Source organism: Hemitrygon akajei, chromosome 1 (assembly GCF_048418815.1).
Source record: "Hemitrygon akajei chromosome 1, sHemAka1.3, whole genome shotgun sequence".
NCBI classification, from domain to species: domain Eukaryota; kingdom Metazoa; phylum Chordata; class Chondrichthyes; order Myliobatiformes; family Dasyatidae; genus Hemitrygon; species Hemitrygon akajei.
In genome coordinates, this window is record NC_133124.1 from 47,606,648 (window position 1) to 47,628,482 (window position 21,835).

At 39.8% G+C, this 21,835-nt stretch overlaps 1 protein-coding gene across 3 annotated transcripts in view; it reads left to right on the forward strand.

Moving 5' to 3' along the window:
* Positions 1-21,835, forward strand: part of LOC140726325 (peroxidasin homolog) — a 472,802-nt gene that overhangs the window by 142,225 nt on the left and 308,742 nt on the right. The window lies entirely within an intron of this gene.

The window sequence follows — 21,835 nt, forward strand, 5'->3', positions numbered from 1 at the left end:
TTCTTTTCATGGCTTATTTACCTAATTTTATCCTTTCTGTCACTCAATCATATTAACTGAATAAATTAATGTTGGTCAAATCTAATTAAAAATGCTCCACTGTCCTTCAAACCACACAGAACACTGAGTGTATAAAATATACTGAGTTTGCAGTTGGCATATTAAAGGACTTCTTAATATATATTTGTCAGTTGAAATGCATAAAACTGATTTTGGCAATATATATGGAAACCAAAAATATAATAACTAACAGAAAAATGAGGAGTCAAGGTAACGACAATCAGAGGAAAAATCACAGTAAATTAATATTTATGAACTACATGGACTGATTTATTCTATATAATCAGTCCTTTTTGTCATTCTATAATCAAAGTGTCTGTTATTTGTGTTACATGCTTCCCTGCTCTCTACTCTATACTTATGAAGGTGGATGGAAAGCCTTCTCCTAAATCTCTACTAATGAGAAACGTTATCTGGCCATTAGAAGTGGTGTAAAGATAGCACACGGGTGATATACAGGCAGCTTTCACCCGATTTTTGCTCAGGGTCTCATTCTTTCAATAGATCTTAAGGTGGCAGGTATACCTTGTTATATCCGAGCTCTGTGTTCCCCATCTTTCTCTCTTTCCCCCTGCTGGATTTATTGTTTGATATGATCAAGTATAGGGTGAGTCACAACTTTCCCCAGTTCAATATTAGAAAAATGTTACTTGATTTCCATCATAATCTTTATACCCTTGCCACTGATTCCCCGTTTGTCCCTGGCCAATCTTTCAGAATGAAGTAATACATCCTAATGTATACATTCTCTACTACCCAAGCTGAATTTCACATCCTATTTGCATATAGTCCAAGTCAATGTGAAATAAAATCCACAACTTATTCACCAGTATGACCACTTCCTTTCTGCCCACTCTGCCAATGCTTCCACCTCTCTGGGGTAAAAAGTCTGAAGCCATGTGCTTGTAAAAATTCAGATATGAGAATTTTGTTATCCATCTGCCAATGGGTTCACCTTTGTTCATCTCCCTGGTACTTGCACAAGCCTACTGTATAACGTAGGTATGGTGTGCGACCTGTGCTGTGAAACGTGAGAGGGGGATCTGACACTGGTCCAAAGGGGAATATTTGACCACACTGGAAAAGTGGCGAATGTTGCGTTGACCTTCTAACTTGCTCCAAGATCATTTTAATCCTTCCCTCCCATGTGGCCCTGCGTTCTATCATCCGTGTGCCCCTTGACACTGTATCACATCCTCCACCTAATCCTAGGAGAAAAAAGGAAGAAAACTAAAAAGTAGGAAGATTCAGCAAGAAATCAAGTGTCAGCCCTTTTGAAAATTCTCTTGTAATTGTAGGAGAAAAAGCAAACCGATCTACCATGAGTGAGAAAATCTGCCCTGAAATGGAAATGCAGATAGTTTTAACTTCCAATTGGCCAATATAATTTCATGTTATTACAAGCTGGTTTGTGAAAGGAAATCCCAGCTGATTGCCTTATCCTATTCCACCGCACCCCGCCCCCAGTAATTGCAACTCAGCTTTGCTGCCTGAAGTTTATTTTATATTACTGTTCACTAAGCTAAGTACAATATCAGATCTATCAAACAGATATCGTTTATAAAAGGCAGGGAACACACAATCAATAGCAGTAGAATAATATATCAAAGGTCATATCATATGATTTTTAAAGGTGAATTAGCATTCATAAGTGCTACCTGATTTATAACAGTTATTGTAATGGAAAGAGTGCTGAGGAGATTCACCAGGATGATGTCCATATTACAGCATTGCAATTAGAAGGAGAAACTGAGCTTAAATTCTTGGAGGAGAGGATGTCAAAGAGTAACCTGATAGACATGTATAAAGTTATGAAGAGTATAGATAGGTTATATAGGAAAATCTTTTTTCCAATGGTGATGTCTAATACAAGAATGATGATATTGAAGATGAGAGCTAGGAGGCTTAGAGGATGTCTGAGGAGGGATTACATTTCACAGAGAATGAAAAGTACTTCCAGTTTAAGATGGTGCCACTGAACTGGGCAACAGCTCACTGGTAGTTCAGCCAAGAAATATGACTGAAAGCATTATTAATAACATATCTTCTAAGGTAAATTGTGGTAAGCTATCACCTCAAACAATGAAGAGGTGAGCGAAGGTGGAGCTGACTCGATGGCTGAGCTGTGCCGGTATGATGCAAAGTACCGAAATCCAAGATGGTGTCGAAGTCGGAGATGGAGTTGGAGCAAGCGATTCAGAGAGGAGTCGAGGCAGAGGATTTTTGGTGCCCATCCACATAAACAAGGAGTGAGATTGGATCTATTTAAACGCCAAGCCAAATTAGAAAGGGCAAGAATGGCTTTGGGCTGGTTGGTGAGGTCTAGGCCCTGAGTGTATCACTGTCAGAGTCTGGGTCCCAGTGCGTGGCATGATCCGGTGCGTGGATGATTTAAACGCCAGCCCAGATAGACTGGAAAGACGTGCGTTGCGGCCAGAGGCAAGGGTTGGGCCGATTCTGCTTGCTCTTCCGCGATGTTCACTCCTCTCTCCACAGTGCCGAAGCTGTGAGACTGCTCCGGTTTCTACGCGCTTCATGTCTGTGAGCTTTGCGGTAATTTGCCCTGTTCCATGATGAATTGAGACAGAGGCTAGGGGCCTACACTGGCTGCTCCAGGATTCCAGTGAATGGGCTCAATTTTGTTTGGAATGCTGTTGCTTTCTTTTATTGTTTGTATAATTTGTGCTTTTTTCCCCTCTTTCTCTGTACATTTAGTGGTGTTCTGTTTTTAATTGGGTATTCCCCTGTTTATTACTGTGTAGCTGCCTAAAAGCAGAAGACTATCAAGATTCTATAATTTATAACTTTGGTAATAAATGTACTTTGAATCCTTGAGTGGTTAGAGTCTGGAATGTGCTCTCTGAAGATCTGGTGGAAGCAGATACTATCATAATATTTAAGGAGCACCCACACTGATTTTTAACCAATCAGCTTTTAGTATTGTAAGCTCAGCAGTTAAATGCTCCATCTGCTCTGATGCTGATGTTGGCCTGCAATCTCTGCCAGTAAGGCAATAGCTCCATACAGAACTTCTGGTATTAACCTCCTTAACTGTGAGGAATTTCAGGATTCCCAAACTAGCATTTGCAAGCTTCTGTTCAGTTAACTGCCAAGTTTAACTGTATTGTGAAGCTGGTCTCCTCAGTGAATCCAGTTGCATAGTGCTAGGTTTCTCCAAAGGTAGTCATTGTCGAAGGGTGGTAGTGGGGACGAGCCCCCACTGCTAAACAAATGCTCTTCATGGCATGCGTCTCAAGCAGCCTCTAACAACCAAGCCCAACTCCTGGCCTTCATGTGTGGCATAGCTCTTATACCCGGTGGAGCTGTTCTCACTGACAGGAGAAGGGGCAAAGGCGGGCCAATGGCACCTTAAAACCAGTCGCTCAGGGCAGATGGGGCTCATTAAGCATGGATGGCAGCTCATCTAGGAGAGGGAAATCTCCGATTTCAAACTTACGCTACCTTGCGGCTATACCCACTGATGGGAAAGGCTTTGGGAGTAAACACTGAGGAAAAATCCAGAGTTGGAGTCCCAGAGGCGGCTGCCTGCTGTACCCAGCACCGGCACGGCACCTCCTGCGATGCTGCTGGCACAAAACTGTATCGACTTTTGTCGTTCCTTTGGACCTGTCATCAACATGGAGAGGGGGGGTCCCACTGCATGGGCAACAGATGGACCTCCATATCAGTTCTGCCCTGACTTGCGCCCTGGAGAGGGCACTCCAGGTGACTACCAGAGGTGCAGTACCCATGGTCGACCACGACTGACAGAGACCACACACACACACACACGCACGCACACACACACACACACACACACACACACACACACACCACGTTTTTCTGGCAAGGTAAGAACTAAGACGAGCCCCGTGAGCATGGAGTGGGTTTTGCCGTTAGGAACTCCTAGTTGCAAATGGTGGATCCACCAGAAAATGGATCAGAACGGCTTATGACTCTCCGCCTACACACCAGTCATGGCCCAGTATCTCTCATCAGTGTGTATGCCCCTACATTGAACTCCACTTCTGAGGCAAAAGACATGTTCTATGACAAATTAGAAGCTGCTGTCAGGAACATTCCCAGTGATGAGCACCTCGTTCTCCTTGGTGACTTCAACGCCAGAGTGGAAGCTGATAACGATTCCTGTCCATCTTGTCTTGGCCACTTTGGAATTGGCAAAATAAATGATCGGAGGCAGCATCTCCAACACCATCACACTGAGCACAGGGGCTCCCCAGGGCTGTGTGCTCAGTCCACTGCTGTTCACTCTGCTGACCCATGACGGTGCTGCAACACACAGCTCGAACCACATCATCAAGTTTGCTGATGACACGACCATGGTGGGTCTCATCAGCAAGAACGATGAGTCAGCTTTCAGAGAGGAGGTGCAGTGACTAACGGACTGGTGCAGAGCCAACAACCTGTCTCTGAATGTGAACAAAACAAAAGAGATAGTTGATGACTTCAGGAGGGCACAGAGCGACCACTCTCTACTGAACATTGACGGCTCCTCGGTAGAGATCATAGCAAAGAAAGCCCAGCAGCGTCTCTACTTTCTGCGAAGGCTGAGGAAAGTCCATCTCCCACCCCCCCCATCCTCATCATATTCTACAATTCTACATTCTACGGATAGTGAGGCCAGCTGAGAAGATCATAGGGGTCTCTCTTCCTGCCATTACAGACATTTACACTACACGCTGCGTCCGCAAAGCTAACAGCATTATGAAGGACCCCATGCACTCCTCATACAATCTCTTCTTCCTCCTGCCATCTGTGAAAAGGCACCAAAGCATTCGGGCTCTCACAACCAGACTATGACTTACCCCAAGCCATCAGACTCCTCAATACCCAGATCTGGATTGACACCAATTTACTGCCCTGTACTGTGCCTATTGTCTTGTTTATTATTCATTGTAATGCCTGCACTGTTCTGTGCACTTTATGCAGTCCTGGGTAGGTCTGTAGTCTAGTGTAGTTTTTTTTCTGTGTTGTTTATATATAGTTCAGTGTAGTTTTTGTACTGTTTCATGTAGCACCATGGTCCTGAAAAACTGTCTCGTTTTTACTGTGGAAACACGAGGAAATCTGCAGATGCTGAAAATTCAAACAACAAACACAAAATGCTGGTGGAACACAGCAGTGCTTCTCCCTATAGATGCTGCCTGGCCTGCTGTGTTCCACCAGCATTTTGTGCGTGTTGTTCATTTTTACTGTGTACTGTACCAGCAGTTACAGTCAAAATAACAATAAAAAGAGACTTGACGACTTGAAAGGTTGAAAGAGAGCTGAGGTAAGTTTTGAGTAATTTTACATATTTGCTGAAAGTCATTGAGTTGTTACACTTTTTAAAGTATTAAATGTATTTAAATTTATTTATATAATATTTAGATATTTTCTGATGTGTTAAATTGTTCTTGTGTTTATAAATAATCAATTCTGAACATTTTTGTTGTGAATTTAATTTTTAGCAGTCTCTAAAAGTTTATGAATTCCAGAGACGTGCATGACAGTTGGTTCAGCTTGTGGTATCACTACCTATCAGGGCATTTCTGTGAGATTTACAATCAACATGGTTTCCTGAGTGGATTCTCATTGATCAGGTTAGAACAGGCTTTGGTAAAGATTTTGTTGGAGACTTCCTTATGGTTAGAAACGTGTGACAGGTAGGAAAGCATTAAGTGCCTGTGCTACAGTGCCTATAAAAAGTATTCACCCCCCCCCCCCCCCCCATCTAAGAAGTTTTCATGTTTTATTACTTCACAACATTGAATCACAGTGGATTTAATTAGGCTGTTCTCTAACAGCCATCAACAGAAAAAAAAACTTACTTTTCAAAGTGATCTAAACTAATTACAAATATAAAACACAAAATCATTGATTGCATAAGTATTCACTCCCTTTAATATGACACACCAAATCATCACTGGTGCAGCCAATTGGTTTTAGATATAATTAGTGATCACCTGTGTGCAGTCAGTGTGTTTCAATTGATTGTAGTGAAAATACACCTGTGTCTGGAAGGGCCAACTGCTGCTGGGTCAGTAACCTGGCAAAAACTACGCTGCGAAGATAGAAGAATACTTTAAGCAACTCTGTGAAAAGGTTGTTGAAAAGCACAAGTCAGGAGATGAATCCAAGAAAATTTCCAATTCACTGAATATCCCTTGGAGTACAGTTAAGTCAATTAAGAAATGGAAAGAATATGGCAAAGCTGTAAATCTGCCTAGAGCAGGCCGTCCTCAAAAACCGAGTTCCTGTACAAGAAAGGGTTGAGTGCTGGAGGCCACCAAGAGTCCTATGACAACTCTGGAGCAATTGCAAGCTTCAGTGGCTGAGATGGGAGAGGTAACAGCTGTTGCCTGGGTGATTCACCAGTTTTCGCTTTATGGTAGAGTGGTAAAGAGAAAGCCCCTGTGGGGGGGGAACTCACATGATATCTTGGCTTGAGTTTTTCAGAAGGCATGTGGGAGACTCTGAAGTCAGTTGGAAGAAGATTCTATTGTCTGATGAAACCAAAATTGAGCTTTTTTGGCCATCAGACTAATTATTATATTTGGTGTAAACCAAACACTGCACATCATTAAAAACACAGTACCCCTACTGTGAAGCATGGTGGTGGCTGAATCTTGCTGTGGGGATGCTTCACTGCACCAGGCCCTGGGAGACTTTTGAAGGTAGAGGGTAAAATGAATACAGCAAAATACAGGGAAATCCTGGAGCAAAACCTGATGCAGTCTGCAAGAGAACTGTGCCTAGGGAGAAAATCATTTTTTTTTTAAGCAAGACAATGACTCCAAACTTAAAGCCAAAGCTAAACAGGAATGTCTTAACAACAAAGTTAGTGGCCAAATCAGAGTCTAGACCTCAATCCAATTCAGAATTTGAAGGTGGACTTGATAAGGGCTGTTCAGTCACAATGCTCACACAATCTGACAAATCTTGAGCAGTTTTGTACAGAAGAATTGGGGAAAAATTAGTGTCCAGATATGCAAAGCTGTTGGAGACCTATTCACACAGACCCCAAGGCTGAAACTGCAGCCAAAGGTGCATTCACTAAATACTGACTTGAAGGGGGTGAGTAATTTTGCAATCAATTATTTTGTGTTTAATAATTGTAATACATTTATACCAACTTGTAGAAATTTGTTTTCACTTTGACACAAGAGTCTTCTGTTGATCATTGTCAAAAATGCCAAATTAAAATCACTGTGATTCAATGATTAAAGCAATAAACATAAAACTTCCAAGGGAGGTGAATACTTTTTATAGACACTGTATGTCAGGTGAATTTCTGGGTTATTTTGATTATATGAAACCAGTTTGGTAAATCATTTCATATTGTATATGTTCCCATGTCTTGGTTGGATATGCATTTTGCTCTTAAGTTTTTGTGGGTATATTTCCACATTCTTGTATTCTCTCACAGTACATTACCGTCTTTTTATTGACTTTGTTATGTTTGTCAAGTTCTTAATCAAACTACTCTGAGCAATTACATTTGAAAGAATCAATCCAAATTAGAATCACATCAGTTACATGTTACTTTGTTACCAAATTTCTGAATTTTAATTAAGATATGTAAAATGGTGCGGTGGAATATCATATGATACCAAAAATATGAAGTTGTACAATTTGTTAAGGTAATTATCCAGATCATTATGATTTCAGTTTTGATGTAATTCTATGGAACAGATCAAGCTTTCCATTATTCAGCTCATCTTCATTTTTAGTTCTGCGCATTACAAGACAAAAGCTGGGAATATGCTCGGCACTATGCTCAGTACTAATTTCAGAGTTTATTAAGCTGAGGAGTTGATTCACATCTCATCCAGACTGGAATATAAGTAATACTTCGGCTGGAGAAGGCAGCAACCCCATTAATTTGACTAGGGTCATAAATCTTTGCTTTCAGGAATAAGTTAAAAATGTCTTTTGTCTAGACCGCCTTTTGTTTTTTTTTGTTTTAATTACCATATAGGCAGCTTATTTCATTTTTTAATTGTTTTAAATTGTTAACTTTTGGAATTAATTAGCTCCATTTAAAATTGATGTGAATGTCTCTCAATATAAGGGACATCTTTAAAATAGAAGTGTCTTTGGTGGCAAGTTGTCAAAGGTTGTGTTGGCTGTCTAAGGGATAAGATTTGTGGATCCACTGTCTAAGAGCTGGTCACCACACCTCACAGCTGGGTTTTGGAATGGAGGCCTTTAGTACAATAAATCTCATAGGGCTATGAGGTATTAGTTAGGAAACTGAAATTTTATGGGAGGTGGGGTTGGGTTAGTATATGTGTGGTGTGGTCCAGCTTAAATAGAGATTCAATTGCACAGTAATATCACACATTATCATGGTAGATGAAACAATTAGCTCCAAATAAAACAATGAAAAGCTGTGGAATATTGTGATCTATGAATGTAAAACATGCACATCTTTTGGTGATATTTAATCATCTTCAAGATTATTCCCAGATAGTGGTGCTGGGAAGCAGTTCAATTGTCTTGGTTAAGCCCAGAGTTAGATCTCTTTTACCAGCCTTGAGAAATCAGAATGCAGACGGAAGCAATGAATACATGACATCTACTATGCCACTACCCTTAGGCACAAAGCAAGTGGCTGCAGAAGTAAATTATTTGGGGGCTATTATACCACATAATGTCACTGGTGTCAGAACATGTTCAGAGGACTTAAGTTAGTTTCAGCAATATTCTACAATAGAAATTTATCTGATATTATACAATTTCTTTCATGTACTCTCCTTGCCTCCCAAAGAAATCTTGCATTTGACAAGTGTAGAAGCTGTGTGCCTGATTTCCAAACAATTTGTGTACATCAGTTTACTGGAAGCTTACGAAGTAATTTCTTTCTTTTTGAGAAATTGTATTTAAATTTGAAGTCAATTTATGATTAAATTCTTCTGAATATTTGTTCATGTGAATGTCATTAAAGCATCATTAAGTTAAAAGAAAATATTCCCTGATGCATTTTTTTGTAGTGTTTGTTTCATATAGGCAGTTAAATTAGTTCCCTCTACTATCGCACACAGTATGGTGCAGATGTTTCAAGATCAGATACAATCTCTTGAAATTGCAAAAGAGCATTAATAGATTGTACCTTTTTATGTGAATTTATCATTGTATCAGTTCAGTGGCTCAAGCCTTAATTAAGGTAGCAAACAAGATGTTTCTTTAACAATTCATTGAGATCTATGCCATATCACTGTATGTGGCATTTATTGGGAGAAGCTCATTACTAAATGCAGCAGTTAGTTCAATCTCCTGGGCATTCAGTTTATATTGCTCCATTCCCACACAGTCAGATTTCTACAGGTTAAGTTATTTAATCTGAAATATGGTAGCAATATACAAAGTTAGAAAACAGCGTGCAGGAGCAATTGGGAAGTCTAAAGAAAAAATTTAGATAACTTTTTGTTTTCACAATCAAAAATCACTTAACATCTGACCATCTACTGATATGTATAGAAAATATAGAAACATCCATCTTTTTCCCTGTTCCAGCAAAGAAAAACTGCGGGGGTGGGGGGGGGGAACAAAAGCTTTAGAGTATCACATCAAGGCTATAATTCTGCTGATGGCCAGTGTATATATTGTCATGAGACTCACCTCTAAAGTTTATAATTGAAAGAACTTTTTCCTTGATCATCAAAAAGTAAGAGATTATGGTTACAAGAGGAGAAGCAGTATTCAAAATGCGTGCTGTAGATCAGTGGCAAGATTGTGAATGCTTTATTGTGGGTAGTTTTGTTGTATCTTCAAGCCATGAAAACATTGTTAATAGATAGTCATAAAGTCATAGAAAAGTACAGCACAGGAAGAAGCCCTTTGGCCCATCTACTCCATGCTTTAACCATTTAAACTGCATACTCCCATCATCTGCACTGGGACTATAGGGGTTCATATCATTACTATCCATGTACCTATCCAAGCTTCTCTTAAACGTTGAAATCAAGCTCGCATGCACCACTTGTGTTGTTGACAGCTCATTCCACGTTCTCTCAACCTGCTGAGTGAAGAGGTTTCCCCTTGTTTTCTCCTTGAACTTCTCACCTCACCCTTAACCCATGACCTCTGGTTGTAGTCCCACCCAACCTCTGGATAAAGCCTGCTTGCATTTATCCTATCTATACCTCTAATAATTTTCTATACCTCTATCAAATCTGCCCTCAGTCGTCTTTGTTCTAAAGAATACAGTCCTAACCTATTCAATCTTTCCTTCTCACTCAGGTCTTCCAGACCCGGCAACATCCTTATAAATTTTCTCTGTACTCTTTCAACCTTGTTTACATCTTTCCTGTAGGTAGGTGACTAAAACTGCACAAAGTACTCCAAGTTGTCTTGTGGTCTTTGGTCTTAAGTTAGGCCTCACCAAGGTCTTGTACAACTTCAACATAACATCCCATCTTCTGTCTTCAATTCATTGATTTATGAAGGCCAATGTGCCAAAAGCTTTCTTTATAACCCTACTACCTGTGACACCACTTTCAATGAAATATGTATCTGTATTCCCAGATCCCTTTGTTCTACCACACTCTTCAGTGCCCTACTGTGTAAGACCCACCCTGTCTGGTCTTGCCAAAGTGCAAAATTTGCACTTGTCTACATCAAATTCCATCTGCCATTTTTCCAGGTGATGCAGAACCCTCTGCAAGCCATGTTAGTTTTCCCCACTGTCCAGTACAGCCCCAATCTTGGTGTCATCCACAATATTGCTGATCCTGTTAACTACATTATCATCCAAATCATTAATATAGATGACAAACAACAAAGGACCCAGCACTGATCCTGCAGCACACCACTAGTCACAGACCTCCAGTCAGAGAGGCAACCCTCTACTACCACTCCCTGGCTTCTCCCACAAGCCAATGTCTAATCTAATTTGCTACCTCATCGTGAATGTTAAATGACTGAACCTTCTTGACCAACTTCCCATGCAGGATCTTGTCAAATGTCTTGTCAATGTCCTTGTCTTGCCTCATCCAATTTCCTGGTAACTTCCTCAAAAAACTCTATAAGATTGGTTAGACATGACCTACCACGCACAAAGCAATGCTGACTATCCTCAATCAGTCGATGTCTAACCAAATACTTGCATATCTGTTCCCTTAGAATATCTTCTGATAACTGTCCCACAACAGGTATCGGACTCACTGACCTGTAATTTCCTGGTTTCTGTTTAGAGCCATTTTAAACAGCAGAAAAAGTTTAGGTATTCTCCAGTTCTCTGGTACCTTTCCTAATGCTGAGTATGTTTTAAATGTCTCTGCTATGGTCCTGGCAGTTTCTGCACCTGCTTTCCATAGGATCTGAGGGAATGCCATTTGTCAGGCCTTAGGGATTTATCCACACTAATTTGCCTCTGGGTAGCAAACACATTCTCTGTAATCTGTACAGGGTCCATGATATTTATGCCGGTTTGCCTCACTTCTATAGACTCTGTATCCTTCTGAGTAAATAAGGATGCAAAGAATGCATTTAAGATCTCCCCCATCTGTTTTGGCTCCACACATGGATTACCATTCTGGTCTTCGAGAGGACCAATTTGGTCCCTTGCAATCCATTTTCTCTTAACATATCAGTAGAATCCCTTAGGATTCTCCTTCACCTTGGTTGTCAGAGCAATTTCCTGCTTTCTTGTGTCTTCCTGATTTTTATCTTAAGTGCTCTCTTGAATTTCTTGTACTCCATAAGCATCTCAGTTGTTCCTACTTGCCTATACTGTTATGCACATCCTTTTTTTCTGTCTTAACCAGGGTCTCGATATCTCTTGAAAACTAAGTTTCCTTACACTTGTTATTTTTACCTTTTATTCTGACAGGCACATGTAAGCTTTGTAGTCTCACTTTCCAAGTACACCTCTATCAGAAAACAGCCTGTCCCAATTAACACTTGCCAGGTGATTTCTGATACTATGAAAATTGACCTTTCTGCAACTTAGGATCTCAATCCATGGACCAGATCAATCTTTTTGCATATTTACTTTGAAACTAATGGCATTGTGGATGCCATTCGATTCACTGGATGCAAAGTGTTCTCCTGCACAAACTTCTGTCACCTGTCTTGACTCATTCCCTAATAGCAGATGCAGCTATCTCATCTCCCCCATTGGGACTTGTACATGTTGATGAAGGAAACTTTCCTGAACACATTTGACAAACTCTATCCCAGCTAGTCCTTTTACAGTATGGGATTCCCAGCTAATATGTGGAAAGTTAAAATCACCTACTATGACAACAATCTGTGATTTATTTACAAATTTATTTCTCAATATCCTAGGACTGTTAGGTGGTCTGTAATACTGCCCCATTAATGTGGTAATACCTTTCTAAGTTCCACCCATAATGCCTCACTAAGCTGGTGATTAATTTTGATAAGTGAGTAATTTGCTAAATGCTAGAAATATTTTATAGTGCCATTTAAAGCTTTGTAATGAAATAGTATACATTACTGAAAAGTAAATGAAGAGAAACAGTATGAAGAATAAATTAGTGTAGAATTAACATACAGTTGGCTTTTGTTGTTGCAGTTGATACAAAGCTGTGAAAATCTTTCTAACTTGTCAATGAAAGATAAGGAACAGAGGCAGTTCAGTATATTTTTAAATCATGAAACTGCAAAGACTAAGAATATGTCATGATAAAAGATTTTGAAAATGTATCACTGATTGTTTTTCCAGACCCTTACTAAATTTTGTTTGAAGAAAACACCATGTAAAATTTAATTTACTGTGAAACAGCAGATCATTTTATGATAGCTTACAGTCTGTTTCCATTGCTACGTTAGTGGTGACAAATGATTTTGTTTTGCCAATGTGATTAGGCTGCCACAATTTTCAAATGGGAATTGTCTTGAAAAGCATATTTGGAGTGGTAATATCATCTCATTGTTTTACCACCTCCAGGAGGGAGAAAGAGGGTTATTTCCTTTCTGATGTAACCTTTAAAGTGATATGGATCTTTTGCACGTATCAATTAATAGATGTCTGAAGATGTCACCCACTGGAAAGGGCTTTGAAATCCTCCAAGCTTTACTGCAACTCCTTTTACAAGTTCATAGGCCTTAAGAAGAGAATGCATCAAAGAGTCGTGATGAAATATACATGAGGGTAGGTGGCAGAGGCAACCAATGCTTCCTCCAACATTCTGACATCCATCATACGATACAAGAAATAATTTATTGGCCCCAGGAAGACAGACAAACTCAATTTTGATAAACCTATCATAAGCAAAGTGAATATTAAAATGGAATAAGTGAAATACATGCTCGGTTTATACTTCTCTTTAATTTTTACTCTTCGACATTAATTAAAGTGGGAGTACCCTGTATGTAATTGGAACAGAAAATTCTAAAAATACTCCGCAGGTCAGGCAGTTCTTGGGGAGAAAGAAAGAAAAAGGGTTAATATTTCAGGCTGATAACTTTTTCTCTGTGCAGTATCGACTGTAATCACCAAATATTTGTTCTACCACTGCATTAAGACCATAAGATATAGGAGCAGAATTAGGCCATTTGGCTTATCAAGTCTGCTCTGCCATTCAGTCATTTGTTTTTCTTCCTCCTCCATGTCCTGCCATGTGCAGAAGTTCGCTGATGACACGGCCATAGTGGGGTGTGTCAGGAATGGACAGGAGGAGGAGTATAGGAAACTGATACAGGACTTTGTGATATGGTGCAACTCAAACTACCTGCGTCTCAATATCACCAAGACCAAGGAGATGGTGGTGGACTTTAGGAGATCTAGGCCTCATATGGAGCCAGTGATTATTAATGGAGAATGTGTGGAGCAGGTTAAGACCTACAAGTATCTGGGAGTACAGTTAGACGAGAAGCTAGACTGGACTGCCAACACAGATGCCTTGTGCAGGAAGGCACAGAGTCGACTGTACTTCCTAAGAAGGTTGGCGTCATTCAATGTCTGTAGTGAGATGCTGAAGATGTTCTATAGGTCAGTTGTGGAGAGCGCCCTCTTCTTTGTGGTGGCGTGTTGGGGAGGAAGCATTAAGAAGAGGGACGCCTCACGTCTTAACAAGCTGGTAAGGAAGGCGGGCTCTGTCGTGGGCAAAGTACTGGAGAGTTTAACATCGGTAGCTGAGCGAAGGGCGCTGAGTAGGCTACGGTCAATTATGGAAAACTCTGAACATCCTCTACATAGCACCATCCAGAGACAGAGAAGCAGTTTCAGCGACAGGTTACTATCGATGCAATGCTCCTCAGACAGGATGAAGAGGTCAATACTCCCCAATGCCATTAGGCTTTACAATTCAACCGCCAGGACTTAAGAACTTTTTAAAAGCTATTATTAATGCTTTTTGAGATAGTGATTTAGATGCATATCATATTTTTTACTGAGTTAAGTATTGTATGTAATTAGTTTTGCTACAACAAGTGTATGGGACATTGGAAAAAAAGTTGAATTTCCCCATGGGGATGAATAAAGTATCTATCTATCTATCTATCTATCTATCAACCCCATTTCCTGGCCTTCTCCCCGTAATCTTTGATACCATGTCCAATCAAGAACCTATCAATCTCTGCCTTAAATATACCTAATAACCTGGCCTCCACAGCTGCACGTGGCAACAAATTCCACAAATGCGCCACCCTCTGGCTAAAGAAATTTCTCCACATCTGTTTTGAATGGACATCCTTCTATCCTGAGGCTGTGCCCTCTTGTCTGGACTCCCCCACCGTGGGAAACATGTTTACCATATCTACTGTGTCTAGTCCTTTCAACGTGAAGTTTTAATGAGATCCCTTTTAATCCTGGAATCATCATTGTGAACCTCCTCTGGACCCTCTCCAATGCCAGCACATCTCTTCTAAAAGAAGGAGCCCAAAATTGTACACCTTAATGAAGGTGCGGTCTCACCAGTGCCTTAAAACCTCAGCATCACATCCCTGTTCTAGTATTGTAGACCTCTTGAAATGAGTGCTAACATTGCATTTGCCTTCCTCACCACTGACTCAACCTGCAAGTTAACCTTCAGGGTGTTCTGCACAAGGACTCCCAAGTCCCGTTACACCACAGGTTTTTGAATTTTCTCACTGTTTGGAAAATAATCCGCACATTTATTTCTATGTTGCATATGTTGTATTTTCCAACATTATGTTTCATTTGCCACTTACTTGCCCATTCTTCTAATCTATGTCCTGATGCATCCACCAACTGCTTAGCCATATGTTAAACTGTGTACTTTTCCTGGCAGTCCTGAGATCACAACCCTGGAGGTCCTGCCCTTTAACCTAGCACCTAACCTCCTGAACTCCCTATGCAGAACCTCATCACTTGTCCTACCCTTAAGATGAAAGGTGAAATGTTTAATGGGAACATGAGGGGAACTTGGTGGGAACTTGAAGTTGGTGTGTATGTGTGAAACAAGCTGCCAGTGGATGGAGATGCTGGCGTTCATTGCAACATTTAAGAAAAGTTTGAATTAGTACATGAATGGGAGAGATATGGAGGGTTATGGTCCTGATGTAGGTGATGTGACAAGGCAGAGTAATAGTTTGGTATGTACTAGATGGGTCTAAAGGCGTGTTTCTGTTCTATAGTGCTCTATGGCGACTATTGATAGTTTAAGCACCTTTGTCTCATTTGCATTGCTTTGTACACAATGAAATGGACATTATTAGAAGTGTGGAACCTGCCAAGCATGGATAACTTTCACACAGTTCAATGTCCTTTTAAATTAATTAGGCCTTAACTGGATGTTAACCTGGAAAACATCAGAACTCCTAATTGGGGCAACATTTTGCAAAACCAAGGAAGTTATGTAAAGTGATTTTAATGGTATGTTTGCTGAGGAAAGTATGAATCTTCCTGTTTCATAGTCATTAAACTCTTTGGCTTAACTGCTTCTGTGAGACACTTTTTTCAGTCTGAAGTCCCTGAGGTTATTAATTCTCTGACCTGTGAAGGATCTGTAGGAAGGTGGCTAGTATATCATAGGGAGATGGAATAACTGCAGAAAAGCACGGAATTCGATGCGATCGAATTATGAATGTATACTTTTCAAATGTTTATTGAAATACATTTTTCCAATTATCAAAGGTTCAAAGGTCCAATTTAAAGTCAGAGGAATGTATACAATATACATCCTGAAATGCTTCTCCTTTGCAAACATCCACGAAAACAGAAGAGTACCCCAAAGAATGAACGACAGATAAACATAAGATTCCCAAAGTCCCCCCCAGCTCCCCTCCCTCCTGTGTGTAAGCGGCAATGAGCAACAATCACCCCTCCCACCGGCAGATAAAAGCAAGCATCGATACTGCCACTGAGCACTTAGCTTGAGCAAAGCAATAGCAAAGACACAGACTTGCAGTTACTCTAAAGACTTCGAGGTTCATCTGGCATACGACATACCACAGATTTTCTCTCCCCCCCCCCCCCCCCCAATAAGGGTGAGAAAGGTGTGATGCACCATCAATAACTCTCTCTGAGATGTGAAGGCGAGATATCGGCTTTTTACAAGGTGTCTCCATTTTTCACCAGCAAGCAGGGAGACAAAACAAACAACTTGTTGGTTTACGATGTTAGAAGTCTGTTATGTCGCTTTTTACAAGCTCTGTGCCTGACGATCCAAAGATCTCGGATCTTCGAGCCCACAGCTGATATCCTGACTCCCCCGATGACACACGAGTCTCCTGCCATGACACCAACCCTCGATCTGCCCATCTCCAGAACCCAGAGATCTTAGGCTTCCAAATTCGAGCTGGCCTATCAAGCCAAACCCTTGGTGCACTGAACAACGGCCAGTTACAGAACCCCGAGAACGGGTTCCATTCCCGCAAAGAACAGGGTCTTCAAAAGAACCCGGAAAGGGAAAAATAAAGATATTAAAGATGGAAATAGAGCTGTTTCTGAAGATGCAAGCAAAGGAGTCACCATATAGCGCCATCTCAACTTTGCCCCACCTCCAGTCACCTTCAGCTACAGAATTCCTTGTGTGCTGAGCTCCAATCTATCCTCAGCTATCTAAGGCTTTCTTATGCAACTCACTTCAAAGATTAAAATTCAAACATTTAAAGTAAGTTTATTATCAAAATACATGCATGTCACCATATACAACATTAGGACACATTTTCTTGTGGGTATTCACAGTGAATACAAGAAACACAATAGAATCGATGAAAAACTACACAATAAGACTGGCAAACAACAAATGTGCAAAAAACAATAAACAGTGCACATACAAAAATGAAAAAAGCTAAATAATAATAATAATAAGTGATAAATATCAAGACCATGAGATGAAGAGTCCTTGAAAGGTCCATGGGTTGTGGGTGAGTGAAGATGAATGAAGTTATTCCTACTGTTTCAGTAGCTTGATTGTTGAGGGGTAATTACTGTTCCTGAATCTGGCGGTGAGGATCCTGAGGCTCCTTTATCTCCTTTCTGATGACAGCAGTGAGAAGAGAGCATAGCCTGAATAGTGGGGCTCCTTAGTGACACATGTGGCTTTCCTGTGACAGTACTCCATGTAGATGTGCTCAGTGGTGGGGAGGGCTATACCCATGATGGACTATGCTGAATCCATTACCTTTTGAAGGATTTTCTATTCAAGGGCATTGCTGTTTCCATACCAGGCAATGACACAATCAGTCAGTATACTTTCCACAGCACAAAATTTTAGATGACATGCCGAATCTGTGCAAACTTCGAAGAAAGTAGAAGTGCTGCCAAGCTTTCCTCATAACGACACTTAGTGTTAGACCTAAGGTAAATGCTCTAAAATGATAACACAGAGGAAGTTGAAGATGCTGACCCTTTCCACCTCTGATTCCATGATGAGAACTGGCTCATGGACTTCCTGTTTGCTCGTCCTGAAGTCAATAATCTGCTCCTTGGGCTTGCTGAAATTGAGTGAGAGGTTGTTGTTGTGCCACGACTCAGCCAGATGTTCAATCTTCCTTTTGTATGCTGATTCCTCATTGCCTTTGATTTGACCAATGACAGTGGTGTTCTCAGCAACCTTAAACATGCAATTGCATCCGTACTTAGCCTCATGGTCATAAGAATAAAGTGAGTGGAGCAATGGGGCACAAGGTTAGCTTGGGCTCCTAATCTTGCTGTTTGCCTTGCAGAAGAGAATAGTGTGACTTAATGAGAGGTTCATTAAGTTATAGATGTATATGGCTCCATATGCAGGGGGGAAGGATGAAAAACAACATGTAAACAGCATTTGGTAGGAATTCTATATGAAAACAAATGCGTGATGTGTGAAATATGTCAACAGTTTAGGAGAAGTTGCATGTTGTATGGTACTACCATATGAAAAAGATTGCTCTTTGACCAACGTGAAGACAGCAAGAAGATGCCGAGTGCTAGGAAGGAACAGAAATCAGAGGAGGTTTTTGCTAAGTGGTGAAGGATGTGAAAGAGAAGAGGTATACTGAAAATTGGAGATAGGAACAGAAATGCTGAAGGACATGCTTTACATTTGTTGAACATCATCCTACATGTTTGTAATGACATAATTGGATAGGATGATCTCTTGATTCTCTTCAAGCATGGCAGACAACATATTTGACAACTATCTCAGCGTTGCTGAGGAGCAATGTCCTTCACATACAGTTAGTTCTGTAACTTGGAAAGGACAGAGAATGGAAATAGTGCGGGTTAAAGAATAGTGATGTGGCATTGTGTATGTCAGATGAAATATTTATTCCTTTATGGAATATGAATGTGATGTTGGAAGTTTATTTGCTTTCTCTTTTCTCAGAAAGTTCTTTTTGCTATTTTTGTCAATGAAACATATCAGAGAAAATGCAATTTCCTTTTCAGGCTGTAGGCAGAGTAGAAGATCTTAATAGAATTTGTGTCGTGGAAATTGATAGGTTTCTTCTCAATCAGTCAGTCAGAAAGTCCAAAGCCTGACGTTGAAGCACCCTGGGGTTGATTTTTCCACTTCCTTTGAGTCCATTCCAAACCAAACCCTTCCACGTCAAGTCAAGTAAAGTCATTTTTATTGTCATTTCAACCATAACTGCTGGTACAGTACATAGTAAAAATGAGACAATGTTTATTCAGGACCATGGTGTTACATGACACAGTACAAAAACTAGACTGAACTACATTAAAAAACAACACAGAAAAAAACTACACTAGACTACAGGCCTACCCAGGACTGTGTAAAGTGCACAAAACAGTGCAGACAGTAAAAATTAGTGCACAGCACTGCTGTAATGTAGTTAATTCAATGGGCGTGAGATACATCAGCAAAAACAAGTGCCCAAGAGCTCCTTTCTTTGTAGTGATGTTGGTTCAGGTACATATTTCAAAATATACTTATTTCCCCTTTCTTCAAGTGGTGTCTTCAGACTTCTTGTGTTCTCTTAAAATGGAAGATATGGTTGGAAGTATGGGTAACAGGAGAGAACTGTTTCCTCAGTTAATGAATTAGGTTCTAATTGATCTGAACCAAGCCTGTCAAATTTAAAGCCTAATTGGAATTGCCTCAATATCAATCATCATATTAATAGTTCCCATATTCCTTAATTGAACAAATAAAAACTGCTGATGAAACATTTGTATGACTATTATTCATGCCCATACTGAATTATTCTGATTTCTCTTCATTCACTGCCTTTCATGTAATGAGGTCATTTTAAAACCTACTGGCTACATCCTATCTCATTCTGCTTTTGCTTTGGGGTTCATGTTGCATGTGTCCCTGGATACTGGTATTTAATTTTTTTGCTGTTTTTTTGAGCAGTTTGATTGGGGCGATCCATGTGGTCTCGGGCGCTTTAGTGAAGAATGCTCTGTGGTCTGCTGTGGGCTAGCAGCACGGCACTGAACTGAATACCTCTGGTTTGATGTTTGTTATTTTATGTGTTGTCCACTCGCTTTTTGCCTTTGTTCACTTGGTTCTTTTTTCACATGTTGGGTGTTTGGTGTTTTCTTGAACGGGTCTCATGTTCTTTGTTTCGTGGCTGCCTGCAGAAGGGTGAATCTCTGTTGTATTTTGTATGCATACTTTGATAATAAATGTAACATAAATCTTTGAACTTTGAATCATCACCTCCCCCTTATGACCTAATATTTCAAATGTACAGTTCTTTATGTCCTATCAGTGTTTATATTACACAAATATGTAAAAACAAATCATCTTCTAGCTTCTTGTGCTGAAGGCCTTCCATTCTGCTATGGAATGCTATGATTCCACGTACTCTGTTTATTCATACTGATACCATTGTCTTAGTCTGAGGATTGGTTCTTGTTTATATAACTGGCAGCTATTCTCAATCCTCAAATATGCTGAATGACACTCAGGCCTAATAATCCCTAACAGGGCTTCCCCTAATCTGCACTACTCTCCTCTTTCTAAACCCCTCTACATCTGTGTGTTTCTTTATGACTTGTGTTTTAAGGGAGATCATATTTCTTTGACCAAACTTTTGTCACTCAAACTAATATTTTCTCCTTGATGGAGCCTTTATTTATCTATTATGCTTTTAAGTCACTTCCTCTTTCATGAGCTTTGGAGCAGGTAAAGGCATTAGAGAACAAAATGGATGCATGAAAGCTTCTCTTGACTAATTCCAAACACCTCTCATTAAAAGATTTATATAATATTGGTAAATCTAGTCAATTCTGGCATGATTGAATGATAATTGCTGATAAACTAAATTGACTTTATGCTCAAGGGACAATAATTCAGGCTGCATGACAGAAGCTTCTTCAAAGCAAAATCCCATTGGATATTTGAAAAAAAAACATTTTTACTCTCAAAGGCACATGCAAGCATAAAAATCAGACACATTTGTGATGAAAAATAAGCAAACTGTGGACACTGAGTCACTACACTCTTTATAAATGTTTGATTTTAACAAGATAAGTTTAAAGGTTTTCTTTGAATTATAAAAAAGCAGCATTGTGTATGCTGTTTTGGATAGAAACAGATTTATTCCTATATTATGAGACTTAAAAACTGTAGAAAACTCAGTAAAAACATTCCTGGCTAGGTACTTAATCCTAATCACTGTCTGTTAGCCTCAGTGACTACATAAACATTGAGTTTCTCTTTGTTTATTCAACTGTATTAATGTAAGCAACTCATCACTTTTCCGCTAAATTAGAAACTCTTTCAGTGTCCATTCTACTGTACATCTGATTCATTGCCCTGTCTGCTGAACCAGAGACCATAATCATTGGCCTTTCTACTTCTCATTATAGTTTCTGTCGTGTGAGAATGCACTGATCATTCCTCTTTCCACTTCAATAGAACACACAGTTCCTTGTCTTATCAACTGTGTAAGAGGAGCCCAATTATTAGACTTTACATTATTTATTTTTCTTCCCACTGTACTGGAGTATGATACCCATACACCAGTACTAGAAAAGACAGTAAATATTCAGAATAACCCATATATTATCATTCCATTGTGTTTATAGATCCTACCATAGCATTTCTATGTTGTCCCTTTAAATCCAGCATTGTGAATGGCCAAGATGCTGTGTTTTATAGTGTTTTTGATATTACAGACAATGGATAAAGTCCATTTGCTTTAACAGTGATGGCTGAGTGAGCATCAGAAGCACAGTCACACTCCCCGTCAGTCATTATAAATAACCCAGTGTCATTCATCTTTAAATGAATCGTAGACATTGAATTGCAACTCAATCAAAATACTATTGTACTGTGGTATTTATGTTTCCTAATACATGTGAATTAAACAGAGACTCAGTTGATCCAGTTTTATGTTGCATTATTTCATTATTATATCATCATTTTCATTCTATCATTTTCCT